This window comes from Chiloscyllium punctatum, chromosome 35 (genome assembly GCF_047496795.1).
Source record: "Chiloscyllium punctatum isolate Juve2018m chromosome 35, sChiPun1.3, whole genome shotgun sequence".
Taxonomy (NCBI): Eukaryota; Metazoa; Chordata; class Chondrichthyes; order Orectolobiformes; family Hemiscylliidae; genus Chiloscyllium; species Chiloscyllium punctatum.
Genome location: NC_092773.1, coordinates 73,015,551 through 73,031,669, shown reverse-complemented (window position 1 = coordinate 73,031,669; position 16,119 = coordinate 73,015,551). Strand labels below are relative to the sequence as shown.

Here is a 16,119-nt window from a genome sequence, read left to right as displayed (position 1 = left end):
TCAGATCGCGACTGGGACGGTATTGGAGGTTTTGACAGTCTAAAAGTGGGCAAATCCCCAGCTCGGGATGGAGTTGCGTCTTAAGCTGCTTTGTGAGACAAGAGATAAAATTACATGTGCTCTGACCATTAGTTTACATTACATTTTGGCCACCTGGGAGTATTTCGATGACTGCAGGACTGCTGATGTGATTCAAGTTTTCAATAAGGCTGGCAGATATAATGCAGCGAATTACAGAGCTGTGAGACGAAATTGTTGGAGGAGGGTGTTAAGGAAACAATTAATTGCAACTTTTCCAGACAAAGTTTGACCAGCGAGAGTTAGCATGGTTTTGTCAGAGGCAGTCATACCTGACAGATCAGATTAAGTATTTTTTCAGGAAGTGATAAGATGTGTAACGAGGGTAGTGAAGTTGATTTATGTTATGAGGACGTTAGAAAGCCTTTGATAAGATCCCACACTGGAGACTGGAAACAGGGTTGAAATAAAATGGATTCAGGGTCACGTGGTAAGTTCAATCCAAGCTTATTTGGGTGGTTGGAGAAAGGGTGGTGCTGTTTCTGTGACTTGGAGCTGGTACTCAGTGGTGTACCACAAGGGTCAATGCTGTGTCCCTTCATGTTTGTGATTTCACGAAACAATATAGAAGTAATGTGGGGGAAATGATAAGAAAGTTTGAGGAGGATGTGAAGATTGGCAAAGTGGTTAACAGTAATTAAAAAGATCTCAGGTTTCAGGATTTTCGAGGTGGATTTGTCAAATTGGCAGACAGCGGGAGCTGAAAATAACAATAAAAACATCAGGCGATGCATTTTGTAAGGGACACGTCATGAGAGTACTCAAAGAACGGTAGGGCACTGGTAAACCCAAAGGAACATTGTGACCTTGCATGTGGGTCTACAGACTCGTGTAAGCAGCAGAACATAGTAGGTAAGAAGATAAGCACGACTTTATAAGCCAATGCAAAGATTACGAGAGTAGGAAAATTGGTGTCACGTATAGAAAAGTTCGTGAATAAAGCATTTGGCACACTTGCCTTCATGAGTCAGAATATCGATTCTTGGAGTTCACATGTCATGTTGGAGCTGAACAGAACATTAGTGAGGCCACACTTAGAATACTGCTGACCTTCCCGATCACTTTCAACAGGAAAGATGTTGTTCGACTGGAAAGAGTGCAGAGAAGATTTACAAGGATGTTGCAGTGTCGAGAGGGCTTGAGTTAAAAGGAGAGAGTGTTTGATCAGGGGCTTTTCCCAGCAGTGTTCCAGGCTGTTGTGTAAACTTCTAGACGTTTATAAAAGCATGATGAGGGGTGGATAGGTGACTGGCCTAGGTCTTCTTTTAACCCAGGATGGTGGAGTTCAAACCGAGAGGCCTCAAGTTTAACGTCTTTCACACGGACACAATAAATAAGGGACAAAGAGTGATGGAGCGATATTTGGATTTCCAAAAGGCATTATTTCAGCTTAGTTTTGGATTGAAAAAAAGAGTATGTTCGTGGTGAAAATAGTTTGGAAGTTAAACCGTGAATGGAACATTAAGTGTATTAAAATTGAGTGTGTAGAGATGAGGAAGTTTTTAAGTAATACTTAGATCAAAGTAATGGAGAATGAGTTGTTTGTCAGGAACATACAATATTGATCCTTTAAGTTAAATGAGATTTTGCTGGACTCTAAAATGCAGAAGTATCTGGCTGCCCTGCTTTATGAATCACATTGAGACGGTCTGCACTGGTAGCAACTGATGATGAACGCAAAAAGTCTCTTTTTCTCATTTGTTCAGCAGTGGCTGGGCCAACATTTATTTCCCCATTCCTATCAGAACATGAGACGGTGAGACCCTGGTCGAAACACTGCACTTTATAATTTTTTTGGAGAAACGAAATGTAGCAGTTATTAAGTTGTGCCTTTCTCATTTCCTGCTCCCAGTTTAATGTTCTACGATTCAGTTGAACCGAGGGTATGCAGAGTCTCTCCAGCAACTATTGCTTGTGGTTCCGGTTTCCAGCATCGGCAGTTTTTTTTTATTTAGTAGTCTGGATGATCTGAGTGATATTAGCAGTAGAATGTTGCAAGCTGCCAAACATGTGACAAAAGAATCCAACTGAGAAGTAGGAAGTTCATCATTTAATTTCCGAAGCAGGTGAGCTGAGGTGGGGTAGAGTCAGAAAGTGTGGTGCACGTCAAGCAGCATCCAGGGAGCAGGAAATTCGTTGTTTCGCATATAAGCTGTTCATCAGGAATTCTCCGGATAATGTGTCTGTGACTTCAAACTCAGGCAAGGCGACATTTCTTTTTCAACCAATTATGACTGTTTCAAATTCAAAACAGAATTCCTAATCCAGAAGAAAGAAAACAAAACGCAATTACACCACAAATAAAGAAGCACAGCGATGTGTATACTGTTGGTTTAAATGAATGAACGGTGACATCAGGCAATGAGAGTGATCAGCTGGTGGTGTCTCTGCCATTACCACAAAATTCCCCTGTAAGTCTGCAACGTCTCCTGCCTCATCTCGTTATTCCTACCAAACCGGGAATGAAGAAGTGGAATAAAAGAGGAGGAGAAGCAGAAGTGCTTCTGGAATAAAAGTAAGAAACCAGAGAATTCATTAATAGTTCGGAATTGAAAACAGACAAAACATTCACTGTTGTAACATAGCCTGGATCACCAAATCATAACAGGGTCAAAGTACAATGAGACACAGACTCCTTGACGCGACTTTTGCAACGCATTGTAACAGGAAACCCAAATACGAGCACAACAAGCAGGCGCTGCTGGGAGTTGAACCCAGGATCTCCTGTTTACGAAACAGGCGCTTTAACCAACTAAGCCACGGCGCCACACTATTTCAGCGTTTACACACCCATATGTGAAGCTACTTAACGACTTCATCACAGTTTTTGGACCAACGTTGCTCACTGAGAATTGCAATCAATCCTCCAATTTTCAAATACAGACAGTTGACAGCTGAACATTCTCCACTAAAAAGGCACATAAAAAGATATTCTCCTCTTGCATTAATTTCAAACTGATACTTTCACCTGTTCAAACTGAAAGGAGAAAGCGGATGTGTTCATCCTCTCGTTGCCCATGAGCCACATTAATATACAACAAGAGGAACAAGGTCATTCTGTTGAATTGATGAAGTGTAATGTGTAAGTAAATGCAAACATTGGGTAGTAAAAGCAGTCACATTGTCACCGACACTGAGTCTTGCACCAGCAGTTCCACGCTCACTTCCTGTCTCATACCTCCCAGTCATCATTGTCGATTACTTTATTTCAATGTCGTGCTCCACTTCTCAACTTATTTCCAAACGATTGCAGATGTCTGATAAGAACCTTCAACTTTTAGAAACGGATACCTGGAATATAGTCGTCACTCAATGGGACAGGATTCAGCGCATATCCCGAATTACCCCAGTGATGGAGGGGATGAGTTACTTTCCTGAACCTTTCAGCTCCTCAGCACGGACATACAGCCATGATACCGCTTCGGGGGAGGGGCGGGGCGTGTTCCAGTATTTACACTTTGAGACACTGAAGGATCAGCTAGATACGTCCAACTCAGAAAGGTGATATGATTGCAGGGGCTTTGCAGTGGTAGTTTCCCGTGTACCTGCTCCCATTGTTCCTGTACACGGATGTAAATAATCACTGGACCAATTCTGGCAGGATCCCGGTGCATGTTCTGCAAAAGCAGGAATTAGATTTCATTCAAAATGAGAAAGAAATCTTCATTACCTGAGTGGGAATTATATCCAGGTCTGGGCAATGCAAACGCGGACTCCGAAGCAGGGACCTCCAGTGATGCTGATTGTAAAACTTGCGAACGGACTTGTACACACTCATATGTCTGTCGTTGACTCCATAACCAACTTTCGCAGCAAAGTTGCTCTCCCCAAGTTTCAGAACAGCTCATATCATCGCCCTGTGTTTCAATGTGAAGAAAGTGGAGCTGTGATAATCTGATGTTGTTCAGCAGATGTACTGCAGCGAGGCACAAAACAAGCTAATGGTGACAGGGCCTCGTTTTGACGCGCTGGTCTCCGGTGAGCAGCGGCACGAACAAGGGTGTCGTTCAATTCTTCTTATTCTAGATCCCGGACTAGAAAGGACCAAAGATTTTTTTGCTAGTGGACAGCGAAGAGGATTACCTCAAATTACAACAGGACCAAATGGGCCAATGGGCTGAGAAGTGGCAGATGGAGTTTAATTCTGATCTTCAGGGTCTTGAAAGCAAGAGACAAGACTGAAATCATGAAAGTACATTTCATTGGAGTGGATCATGGAATCGCGATGTGACTGTGAATTCAACGATGAAAATTTCCAGCTGAGATGCAGACAAGACTGAAGGCGGCAGCTGAAGACAAAACTGTTTTCTTTGCCAGTGAAAATCACTGCTTCACAAAGTGGGACATATTGAAATAAAACAGTGACGCTGATTACCTTTGCTTGTTCTTCAACTTGCCAATTTTGTTTCCCCCGATCTACACGTCTCCCTTACATATGGAAAAGCTGAGATGAAGTCGACGGTGGGTGGGCCCGGTGCTGTAAGGATAACGCATCTGAATTCGCATCGGACGATTATAGTTTTGAGTTCTACCTCGCTCAATTGCTGCATGTGGCTTTGTGGAAGTCAAAAACAACTAGTTTTATAAATATAATGAGGACAAAAAGGAGTCTGTGAAGAGGACAGAGACACCTCAAAAATCAATTAGCCAGTCTCTGATTGGTGCCGCTGGAGATGGGAGAGATATGAAACCTGTGCTTTGTATGAATGCATACTCTGGGGAAGGACAATGAACATAGAAGGATACCACGCTGAACAGGTCCTTCTGCCCTCAATGTTGCTGACGTTTGAACTATTCTCAGCTCGTCTTCCCAAACAATCTCATCACCATCCATGTGCTTTTCCAAGGATTAATTAAATCCCCATAATGTGGCTGAATTAACTGTACTGGCTGGCAGGGCAGTCCGCGTCCTTTCCACGTTCTCAGTAAAGAACTTGCCTCTGACATCTATCTTAAATCTATCACATCTTAATTTGTCGTTACATGCCCTCGTACAAGCTGACGTCATCATGCTAGGAAAAAAATCTTTCATGTCTACCCCACCTAATTCTCTGATCATCTTGAATGTCTCTATCAAATCCCCTCTAAGCTTTCCTTTTTTCCAATGAGAACAGACCCAAATCTCTCAGCCTTTCCTCATTAGATCTTCTCTCCAGACCAGGCAACATCCTGGTAAATCTCCTCTGCACCTTTTTCAATGCTTTCACATCCTTCCCAACATATGGCGATCACAACTGTACACAATATTCGGAGTGCGGCCGCACTAGCGTTTTGTATTTTTGCAGCATGATATTGCGGCTCCGGAACTCAATCCCTCTACCAATGAAACCTAACACACTTTATGCCTTCTCAACAGTACTATCACCCTGGGTGGCAACTTTCAAAGATCTATGTACATGGCCTCCACGATCACACTTCACATTCACACTTGCAACAATGTTTCCATTTACCCAATACTCTGCCTTCTTGTTATTCTTCTCAAAGTGCATTACCTCACATTTAGGTGTATTTAACTCAATTTGCCAACTCTTACCACAATTCTGCAGTTTATCCAAGTCCCCCAGCAATTTTTAACATTCCTGCAAATTATCCACTACTCCTCCACTTGTGTCATCTGCAAATTTGTTAATTTGCCTACATATGCCTGCGTCTAATTCATTTATAAAAATGACAAGCAGCAATTGACTCAAAACAGTTCATTGTGACATACCACTAGTAACGGGACTCCAGGTTGAATATTTTCCATCAATCGCCACTCCCTTCCTTCTTTCAGAAAGCCAGTTTCGAATCCAAATTCCTAAATCACCCTCAATCCCATGCCTCTGCATTTTCTCAAAAACCTACCATGTAGAAATTTATCAGATGCTTTACTGAAGTCCGTGTATACCACCTCAATTGCTCTACCCTCATTGACATGCTTGGTCACATTATCAAAATACTCAATGAGGTTTGTGAGACACTACCTTCCATTGATGAAACCATGCTGACAATCTGAAATCAAATTGTTGCTTTCTAGATGATTATGCATCTTACCTTTTATAATCCTTTCGAAAACCTTTCAGACAACAGAGCAATTGCTGGAATTCTTGAAACGGTTAAAGGTCAATAACTCAGCATGACCTGATCAGGTGTACCCGAGGACTCTGTGGGGAGCTAGAAAAGTTGTTGCTGGGCCTCCAGCTGAGATATTTGCATTGTCGATAGTCACAGGTGAGGTGCCGGAAGATTGGAGGTCGGCAACGTGGTGCCACTGCTTAAGACGGGTGGTAAGGACAAGCCAGGGAACGATAGATTAGTGAGCCTGACCTCGTGGTGGTCAAGTTGTTGGAGGGAATCCTGAGGGACAGGAGGTACATGTATTTGGAAAGGCAAGGACTGATTCGGGATAGTCAGCATGGCTCTATGCATCTCACAATGTTGATTGAGTTTTTTTGAAGACGTAACAAAGAAGATTAATGAGGGCAGAGCCACAGATTTGATTTTTTTACGGACTTCAGTAAAGCGTTCGACAAGGTTCCTCATGGGAGACTGATTAGCAAGGTAAGACCTCATGGAACATAGGGAGAACTAGCCATTTGGATACAAAACTGGCTCGAAGGTAGAAGAAAGAGGGCGGGGGTGGAGTGTTGGTTTTCAGACTGGAGGGCTGTGACCTGTGGAGTGCCACAAAGATCGGTGCTGGGCCGTCTACTTTTTGTCATTTACATAAACGATTTGATGCGAATAAGAGGTACAGTTAGTAAGTTTGCAGATTACACCAAAATTGAAGGGGTAGTGGACAGCGAAGAGGATTACCTCAAATCACAACAGGATCTGGACTAAATGGGCCAATGGGCTGAGAAGTGGCAGATGGAGTTTAATTCTGATAAATGCGAAGTGTTGCATTTTGGAAAGCAAACCTTTGCAGGACTTATACACTTAATGGTAAGGTCCTAGGGAGTGTTGTTGAGCAAAGAGACCTTGGAGTCGCAGGTTCATAGCTCCTTGAAAGTGGAGTCGCACGTAGATAGGATAGTGAAGAAGGCATTTGGTCTGCTTTCCTTTATTGAGTACATCAAGTATAGGAGTTGGGAGGTCATGTTGCGGTTGTACAGGACATTGTTTAGGCCACTGTTGGAATATTGCGTGCAATTCTGGTCTCCTTCTTATTGGAAAAATGCTGTGAATCTTGAAAGGGTTAAGAAAAGATTTACAAGGATGTAGTCAGGGTTGGTGTATCTGAGCTACAGGGTGAGGCTGACCAGGCTGGAGCTGTTTACCCTGGAGCGTCGGAGGCTGAGGGGTGACCTTATAGAGGTTTAAAAAATTTTGAGTGGCATGGAGAGGATAAATAGACAATATATTTTCCCTGGGGTCTGGGAGTCCAGAACTAGAGAGCATAGGTTTAGGGTGAGAGGAGAATGATATAAAAGAGACCACTGGGGCAAATTTTTCACGCAGAGACTGGTACATGTATGGAATGAGCTGACAGAGCATGTTGTGGAGGTTGGGACAATTGCAACATTTAAGAGGCATTTGGATGGGTATATGAATAGGAACGGTTTGGAGGGATATGGTCCGGGTGCTGACAGGTGGGACTGGATTGGGTTGGGATATCTGGTCGGCATGGACGGGTTGGATCGAAGGGTCTGTTTCCATGCTTTACATCTCTATGACTCCATGACTCCAAGTAAGGCTCACTGTTCTACAATTACCTGGGTCATCTCTATTGCCCTTCTTCAACAAGGGCACGACATTTGCTGTCTTGCAGTCCTCTGATAATTAACCTGTGGACAATGACTACTCAGAAATCAAAGCCAAATGTTCTGGCATCTCCTCCCTAGCTTCCCAGAGGCTCCTTGTCTCCCTCCCAACCGGCCCAGGGGATTAGCTTAGTTTCACTCCTTCTGGAATTGATAACGCCTCTTCATAACTAACTGTGATCCTTTCTCATGTAATATCGCGCATCTCATTATTCTCCTCTACAATATTCTCCTTTACCTGAGTGAAGACTGATGAGAAATGTTCGTTTAATTCCTCTCCGATCTCCACAGGGTCCACACTCAACATCCCACTTCTGTCTTTGACTGGCCCTATTCCTAGCCTAGTCATCTTTTTAATTCTCACAAACCTATAAAATGCTTTAGGTTTTTCCTTTATTCCCTTTGCTAAAAACTGCTCATGTCGTTTCTTTGCTCTTCTTAACTTTCTCCTCAAATCCTTACCAGCTGATCTGTAACTCTCCATTGCCTCATCTGAACCATCTTGTCTCTCAACACATCAGCCTCCTTCTTCCGCTTAACAAGAGATGAAATTCCTGTACCAAACCACGGTTCCCTTACCTAATCACTTCCGCACTGCCGGTCAGGGACTTACTTATGAAGGTCACACAATACCTGTTCCGTAAACCAGCTCCACATTTCCATTGTCTGCATCACTTGCGTTTTGCTCCCCCATTCTGTGCATCTTCATTTTTCCTACTCGCATTATAATTGCCCTTGCGCCATCGATCAGAGGCTCCATCTTAGTGTTGAAACTTTCACAGTAATATCCTGCCTCAGTGCTGACACTGTCACAAAGAGCACCTATTCAGAAATGACCATCAGTGTTTGGTGGATCCTTGAATTTGACCTGTTGCAATGAGACACTGAATCAATGTTGGCCTTCTGGCTAATACTGCCTCAAAATTGAACATCTGAAATTAATATCTCCCTCAGGACTGAAATTTGGAATGTGCAGCACTTTCTCAGTACTGGCCCCTCACAGAGCTGCAGAATCTTGGAATAATGAGGTAATGGTTTAATATTGTCGTCCAACAATGAGACACCCCTTCAATCGGACTCTCTCAGACGGTTGGAATAGCTGACGACTGACGTTGTAATTATGCGTCACTCATTAAAACTAAACCTGTTAGAATGAGGCATTGCCTGAGAATTGACTCTCCGACAATAATTCATTCCCACATTTCTCGTCATGTGACAATGCTGCAAAGCCTTCGTACTGACCCTCTGATCGCGCTGGAATAACCTCAGTACTAACTGAGAATTGTCTCTCTGCTTTCGATTAACTCGAGTTAGTCCCCCTCCTGCAGAAGAAGTTAGCAACGACACTCGTGCTGACCGTTACTTCCCAAATTCTGCAAGAGGAATATTCAAATATCCTAACCGGCATTCCCATATTGTACACTCAAAAGGGACTGTCGAAAAATAAAGAATAAAAAAAAGTTTCCCAATCAGGCACCCAAACTTTTATTTTTGTTACAGGATGAGGATGGGAGCGTGACACGACCTAAGTAGTGTTTCAGGTAATGCAAACACACAAAAAATTACATCACTGACTCTGCTGTCCTAGGTCCACTCCTGGTCCATGTGCACTCCGCCTAATAATGAGGTTTTTTTTTAAGTTAGTGACTCCCCTCCATATCAGCTCCCTGATCGAGGCTCTCGCTCTTGCTGATACTGAAACAAACATGGATTGTCCTGATGTACAAGGTATGTTTGAGTTTAAAACATATTTACCAATGGGTCAGCCAGCTGATCGATGTACCCACTCTGCCTGCTGCTGCTTCTTAACAAAGTAAACAGTTTGCCGTATAATGAGGTGGATAACTGATTTGAATCGTTCTCTGTGGTGTTCCTATATGCAAACCCGTTTTCGACACAACACTTGTTCTCTGTGAGTATCTGCGCTCAACCCTTTTCTCTTTTACCCTTCCACCCCGTCTTCAGCTTATTTCCAACTTTCCATTATCATCAACTCCGCGTTTTCCCATCTATTTCCATTTGCTGTTCCACAACTGTAATTGTGTTAGTTGCTTTTGAAATTAACTCAGATTAATATTTTAAACATTTCTTGTTGTGATGAGCTCCACACACCAGCTATACAAAGGAATGATATTTCTCTTTCTTTCACTGTTGTATTTATGAGGAAATATTTGTGATCATGGCCCTTCTTTCACGATCTTACTCTCAAGTAGAAAATTTATACAATTGTCTGCAAAGTTCGACAGGGTAGTGTGGGCATAAAAGTAAAGCTATTAAAATCCACGCTGGCATTTCAATTCGCATCTAAAATTGACTTTATGTCAAGAAGCCATGAATGGTAATCAAAGGGTTTTTTTAAACCGGTGACAAGATTATTGTTTCGAGTGATTTTACACTGGGCTTATCCCTGACTTCATCATTCCTGAATCATATCCTTGATACAGATAAAATATAGGGTGATGAATGAAAACTTTCAGACGATAATGGAACTCAGGGCGCGTTTGATGTAACGATGAACTTGTCAGGACATGAGTAAGAGGAACCGGACCGGATCACTCGGGCTGTTGACCAGGCTCCATCATCTGATACCTTTACGACTAAAATCATTAGTTATCCTTTTTAATGGAACATCTGCTCCTGAGCCGTCATTATTTTCAATATCCCAGCCTGCACTGCAATTTTGCTGAGCACTCACTATCCTTTAAGATAAATGTTTCTCATCTCTGTTGTAAACCAAGTCTCAATTGGAAAACAGACTTTCCTTGTTTGAGATTCCTCCACAGCAGAATACATCCTCTCAGCGGCTAACTCATCAAGTTCCATCAAACTTTTCCAAATGTTTTTATGAGATGAACATTCATTTACCTAAACGGCAATAAATGAAAATCTCATTTTTCCTCATATAGTAATCCTTTCATCCTTCAGAGCCATTTTGATTTGTTCCAAATGTTAGTATGGTTCGATTTAAAGTAGGAGGTTTGAAGTCTTGTTTCGACCGTCGCAGGACGAATGTGCTGGTAATCAATTACAAAACAGCCCCATTAAACCACCACTGGTATTAATCGTACAGAATATGAAAGCCATTATTTTGAGCGGGAGGCAGGCGATTTTTCAGTAGGCGGGAGGATTACCTGAAGTGGAAACAACATCTAAGACTGTAACGTTTAGGAGACGAAATTTGGCCTTTCGGACCATCCAGTCTGAGTATCCATTCTTTTATTACTGATAAGTTTCTCAGCTCCATTCTCCTTCACTCTCTCTCTCTGAGCCTTGGTCCCATTGATATACAAGAAACTATATACATCAGTCTTAAACATACTCATTGACATAGCCTCCACAGCCTTCTGTGACAATCATATCTATAGATTCACTGCTCTCTGAATGAAGATATTTCTCCTTACCTACTTTCCAAAATGTCTACCCTTTACTCAAATGCTATGCCTTCGCATTGTTGGCTCTCCTACTTTTGGAAACATTTTTCAAACATCTGTTCGGTACACGCCATTCAGTATTTGATATGTTTCAATTCGGTCACCCCAACCTCATGCTTCCAAACTCAAAGAAGTATAAACACAGAGACCTCAAGTGTTACTCATGTGTAAAGATTTTTATTACTCGCGCTATTCTTGTGAACACCCTCTGAACATGCTCCAGGGCCAGTACTACCTTCTGAGATATGGCTCACAAAAATGCGCACATTGATCCAAATGTGGTCTGAAAATTTCCTTAAAGAGCCTCTGAAGTTCATTCTTCCTTTAAATTGGCGAAAGGGAGGACTGCAGATCGCAGAGATCAGAGTCGAGGTTTTGGTGCTGGAAAAGCACAGTAGGTCCGGTAGCATTCAAAAAGCAGGAGAATCGATGTTTCGGGCAAAGGCCCATCATTCGGAATCAGCTTTCATTCTTTTATATTCAAGCCCTATCAAAATAAATGGCAAAATTGCATTTACCTTCTTAATAGCTGATTCAACCTGTAAGTTTGACTTGAGACAATTCTGATCTGGAACGCCCAGTTATTTTTACACTTCAGACTTCGGAACTTTCTCCCTATTTAGACCATTATTCATGCCCCTGTTCTTCCTACCAAAGTGCACGGTCTCACTTTCATCCGTTGCACAGCAGTTCTTTGCCCACTCTCCTAAACTGCCCAAAACCTTTTGCGACCTCCCCGACTCCTCAAGGCTATCTGTTCTCCACCCATATTTGTATCCTCTGCAATCTTAGCCAGAATTCTCTCATTTCCTTCATCGTGATCGTTAATGTATAAAGTGAAAAGTTGTCTTTCCAACACTGAGCCATGCCGAACATCACTTTTCACTGGCTGCCGTCCTGAGAAGGACACTGCTATCGCGATTCTCTGCTTTGTGCCGGACAGCTGAAATTCTATCATGTTTGCATTTTGCCTCGAATACCATGGACCTTTATCGCACTCAGCAGCCTCCTGTACAACACCTTTCAAAGGCCTTGTTGAAGTCCAGGTAGAAAAAAACACCTATTGGCTCTCCATGTTCTAACATGCTTGTTAATTTTTCAACGAACCGTATTCGATTTGTCACGCATTACTTTCCATTAATGACACCATGCAAACTTTGTTGATTTTGTCGAAACACATCCAAGTATACAGAAATCCCATCCCATCCAATGGATTCCAAGGATCTTAGCCAGGTCCTACGTTAGGCAATCCAGTCTGACATTTTCTGTCTTTTGCTTTACTCCCATTTTAAACCAGGCTGTGGGACGTTCCCTGATTCTAACGATTCCATACTCAGCTAAAACCCTCCCTCTCTTCTTCATGGGTTTAGATCAGCGATCAGCAATATATGACGACTAGTGTGCAGATCCTGCCCAGGGAGATGTGTCCAGACGACATCAAGCCTTGCAGCCTGAGCATGCAGTCTCCTGCCTCTCAGAATTTCCACAGCATATTTGAACTTGCCGTGACACTGTCTTAATATGACATTTGGCCCAGACACAACACTCGGTTGGTAGATTACACCATGCAGCAGTGATCGAAAGTCTTCAAGGAATAGACAGCAGTTAAATTCATAGGAGAACTGTCCTTCGGACACTGGAGTTTCGTACAATAGGTTTCAATGGCTTGTCCTTTAATTGATCACTTTAATGATTAATTAGCATATTTTTCACTGTTAATTTGCAGTGGACATTTCAGTCAGTTTATATAATTATCGTCAGTTCTCTCCTCATACCGGTGCATTTGGCTTTGTTTCAGTTTGGGATTGTTGTTTGTGTTTGGAATGGTCATCATCATACTTCATTGTAACTTTAAAGTCATTGATATCACCGTTTTACGTAGGGTCCTTTTTTTCCTCCCTCCAACACTACTCATTTACGCCGTTTAATTACACAATGCCGGATCAGAGACAGGTACATCTTTGGTATGCTGGTTCAGTTGTTAGCACGACTACCTTACAGTGGCAGAAAACTGGGTCTGCTTTCAACTTCTGTGTGGGCTTTGTACTTTCTCCCCTTGTCTGCTTGGTTTCATGTCTGCGCTTCAGATTCTTCCCACGAACCAATGACTTTCAGGTTGGTGAATGGGCCATGCTAAATTGTCCAGTGTTTAGCGATGTGTAAGTTATGGGCATGAGTCAGGGATAAATGTCGAGTAATTAGGTATGTGAAATGAGCTGTGGGAATTAATCTTTGGCCGGTCAGTGAATACTTGTTGGATGAAGTAGCCTGTATCCACACGGCAGGGATTCTATAATAATTTGTATACCTTGGCAATTGTACTATGTGTTCTTCGAAAATCATTTACAAAAACATAAGACAAGTTTGGCTGAAAGAGTTCTGTTGCACATGTAGTTACCACAGAAGTTTTGAATTTTGATGATCCCAAAATTTGTCGTCCACACATAGTGACAGACCTGCTGAATTCTAACAAGGATGTTCTGCTTGTCTTTCCCGACACTGCCCTAACAGCAAAACGCTATTCGGAGTTTTAAAAACTGTTCCCTTTTCACTCTCTCTTCCATCAATTCTGATTCCACGCTAAGAGTTTGAAGTTTGTCACCACTGATTTTGCTTTTCCAAAAAGCATAGTTACGACACTGGCTTTCCTTTTGCGTCTGTCTGTCGACAAGATTATATCCACTAGATTATAGATAACCATCGTTGATGACCGTGTTGCCCTGTCTACCTGATGGTTATAAGTTCTTTCATTATTTCTTTCGCTCTTCCTTTCTTTCTTTCTTTCTTTCTTACTTACTCCTTCTTTCTCTGTTTCTTCCCTTATTTCATTCCTTCTCTTTCTTCTCCCTGTCATTATTTCTTTCTTCCTTCACTTTTTTCTTCTTTTCTTTCTTCTTTCCTTCCTTCCTTCCTTTCTTTCTGACTTCCTTTATTACTTTCCTTTCTCTCTTTCTTACTTTCTTTCTTTCTTTTTTCTTTCTTTCTTTCTTAATTTTTAGATTTTTTTTATTTTTCTTTTTTCTTTCTTTTTCTTTCTGTCTTTCTTTCTAAACTTCTTTCTTTCGTTCGTTCTTTCTCTCTTTCATTCTTTCTTACGTAATTTTTTCTTTGTTTTTTCATTTATTTCTTTCTTCCGTTCTTTCTTTCTTTCATTCGTCCATTCTTCCTTTCTTTCTTTCTTTCATCCTTTCCTTCACTGTTTATTCCTGAGACGACGACACTATATACTTTGTGACACACACACGCACAAGCACAAAATCACACGCACTCTCATGCCCTCACACATTCACACAAAACCTCTCTCATACACACGGTCTCTGTCTGAAACACAATACAACCGCTACACTCACACAACGCACATTTTCCGGGACGAGTTAACACAGTGTGATACTCTCGCATACGCTCTGAAAAACATGCACACATGCAAACATACACTCTCTAACGTAACTCAAATTCACACACTCACAGGCTCACACTTACTCTCTCTCTTATGCAGACACGCACTCATCTTAGTCTATTGGTTGAATGTTCATGTGCAGAATAATATTTGCAGACACGTCACATTTTGCTGAAAAGCATCGAACCGAGAGACAATCAATGCAGGCAGTCAATCCATATAAGATATGAGAAATTCTTACTTTGGATATAGAACCATTCTGCATCTAGATTGGGTGACATACAGGCACTAACCTTTCACCTTTAATGTATTGTCTGAGCTGAGATGTCAACGATTTTATATAACATTAGGTTGTCTCGAGAATGTGACTTAATAGTTTTGGGATTTAGATATTATTGAACAGAAGCCTGCAACCTGTTCTAAACGATGGAAAACTTATCAGCGATCTAGGTTTGTTAAATAAATCATTTCAGTTGCATGACACTGTAATCTTTTGTTATAAAATCGATATCTTGTCATCCTGATCAAGAGTTATCTCGTGAAGGAGCAGCACTCTGAAAGCTAGTACTAACAGACAAATCTGTTGAACTATGACATGGTGTTGTGTGATTTCTACCGTTGTCCACCCCGGGTAAATTCCGTGTCTTGGGAACACCTCAATGGCCAGAGGGTTCCAAACATTCTCCTGTCCTGGAAATTAACATCACATTAGCACAGAGGCCTCCACAGAGGACAGACAGGGCAAAGTGTCTGAGATTGCAGTAGTGGAGTCAACATCATTTCACTTGGAATAAATCTGAAGAGACTGTCAACTTTATCTCAAACTCTGGTCTCCCTCTCTCTGTACTAAGTGATTGTAGATATTTCAAGCTTCATCTTAATTGTTTAATTATGTACTGTTTATATGTTAATTGTGTTGTGATGTTATGCAATACATTGCTGATGGAATAGGTGGGTGAATTTTAACCAGGGATCTTGCTGTGTAATTTTCCTTCAACATGCTCTCGGTCACTTTTCAACTAATCTTTTCTCTCCTTCATCCAGAGCAACGTTTGTTGGGGAAGCTGCAACGCCAACATCCAAAATGATAAGAACGAGGAAAGCTGTGTCAAGAACAATTTTCACAGGGTGAGAAATGTCCTGAAGCTTGAGGCCTTGTCAACAGGCTGCACCACCTGGGGTTCCATGTGAGTTGTGTGTTTATGTATCCCAAGGTTAAATCTCCTCTGTGGGATCGTGGGTTTCGGAGCCTTATTTTAACAGACTCCTGATTGATTGTGGCCCATGCATTTTAAAAAGAATTTTTACACCGATCAACGCGGGCTTGGGATGTGACACAAATACATCAATCTCCAGTGACTGTCTCACACACAGGACGCCCCGAGGAGGACTTTTTAACCTCTATAAGGAAATCTCTCAAAAGACTTGTTGCAATGTCAGATGATTTGTGAGATGTGTATCGGCCAGGATG

General features: G+C 41.9%; 1 non-coding gene across 1 annotated transcript; it reads right to left on the bottom strand.

Annotated features, from left to right (window-relative positions):
• Positions 1 to 2,771: 2,771 nt before the first annotated feature.
• trnat-cgu (transfer RNA threonine (anticodon CGU)) lies at positions 2,772 to 2,845 on the bottom strand. Its single transcript has one exon. It is a non-coding gene; the product is annotated as a tRNA-Thr (tRNA).
• Between the last annotated feature and the right edge of the window lie 13,274 nt (positions 2,846 to 16,119).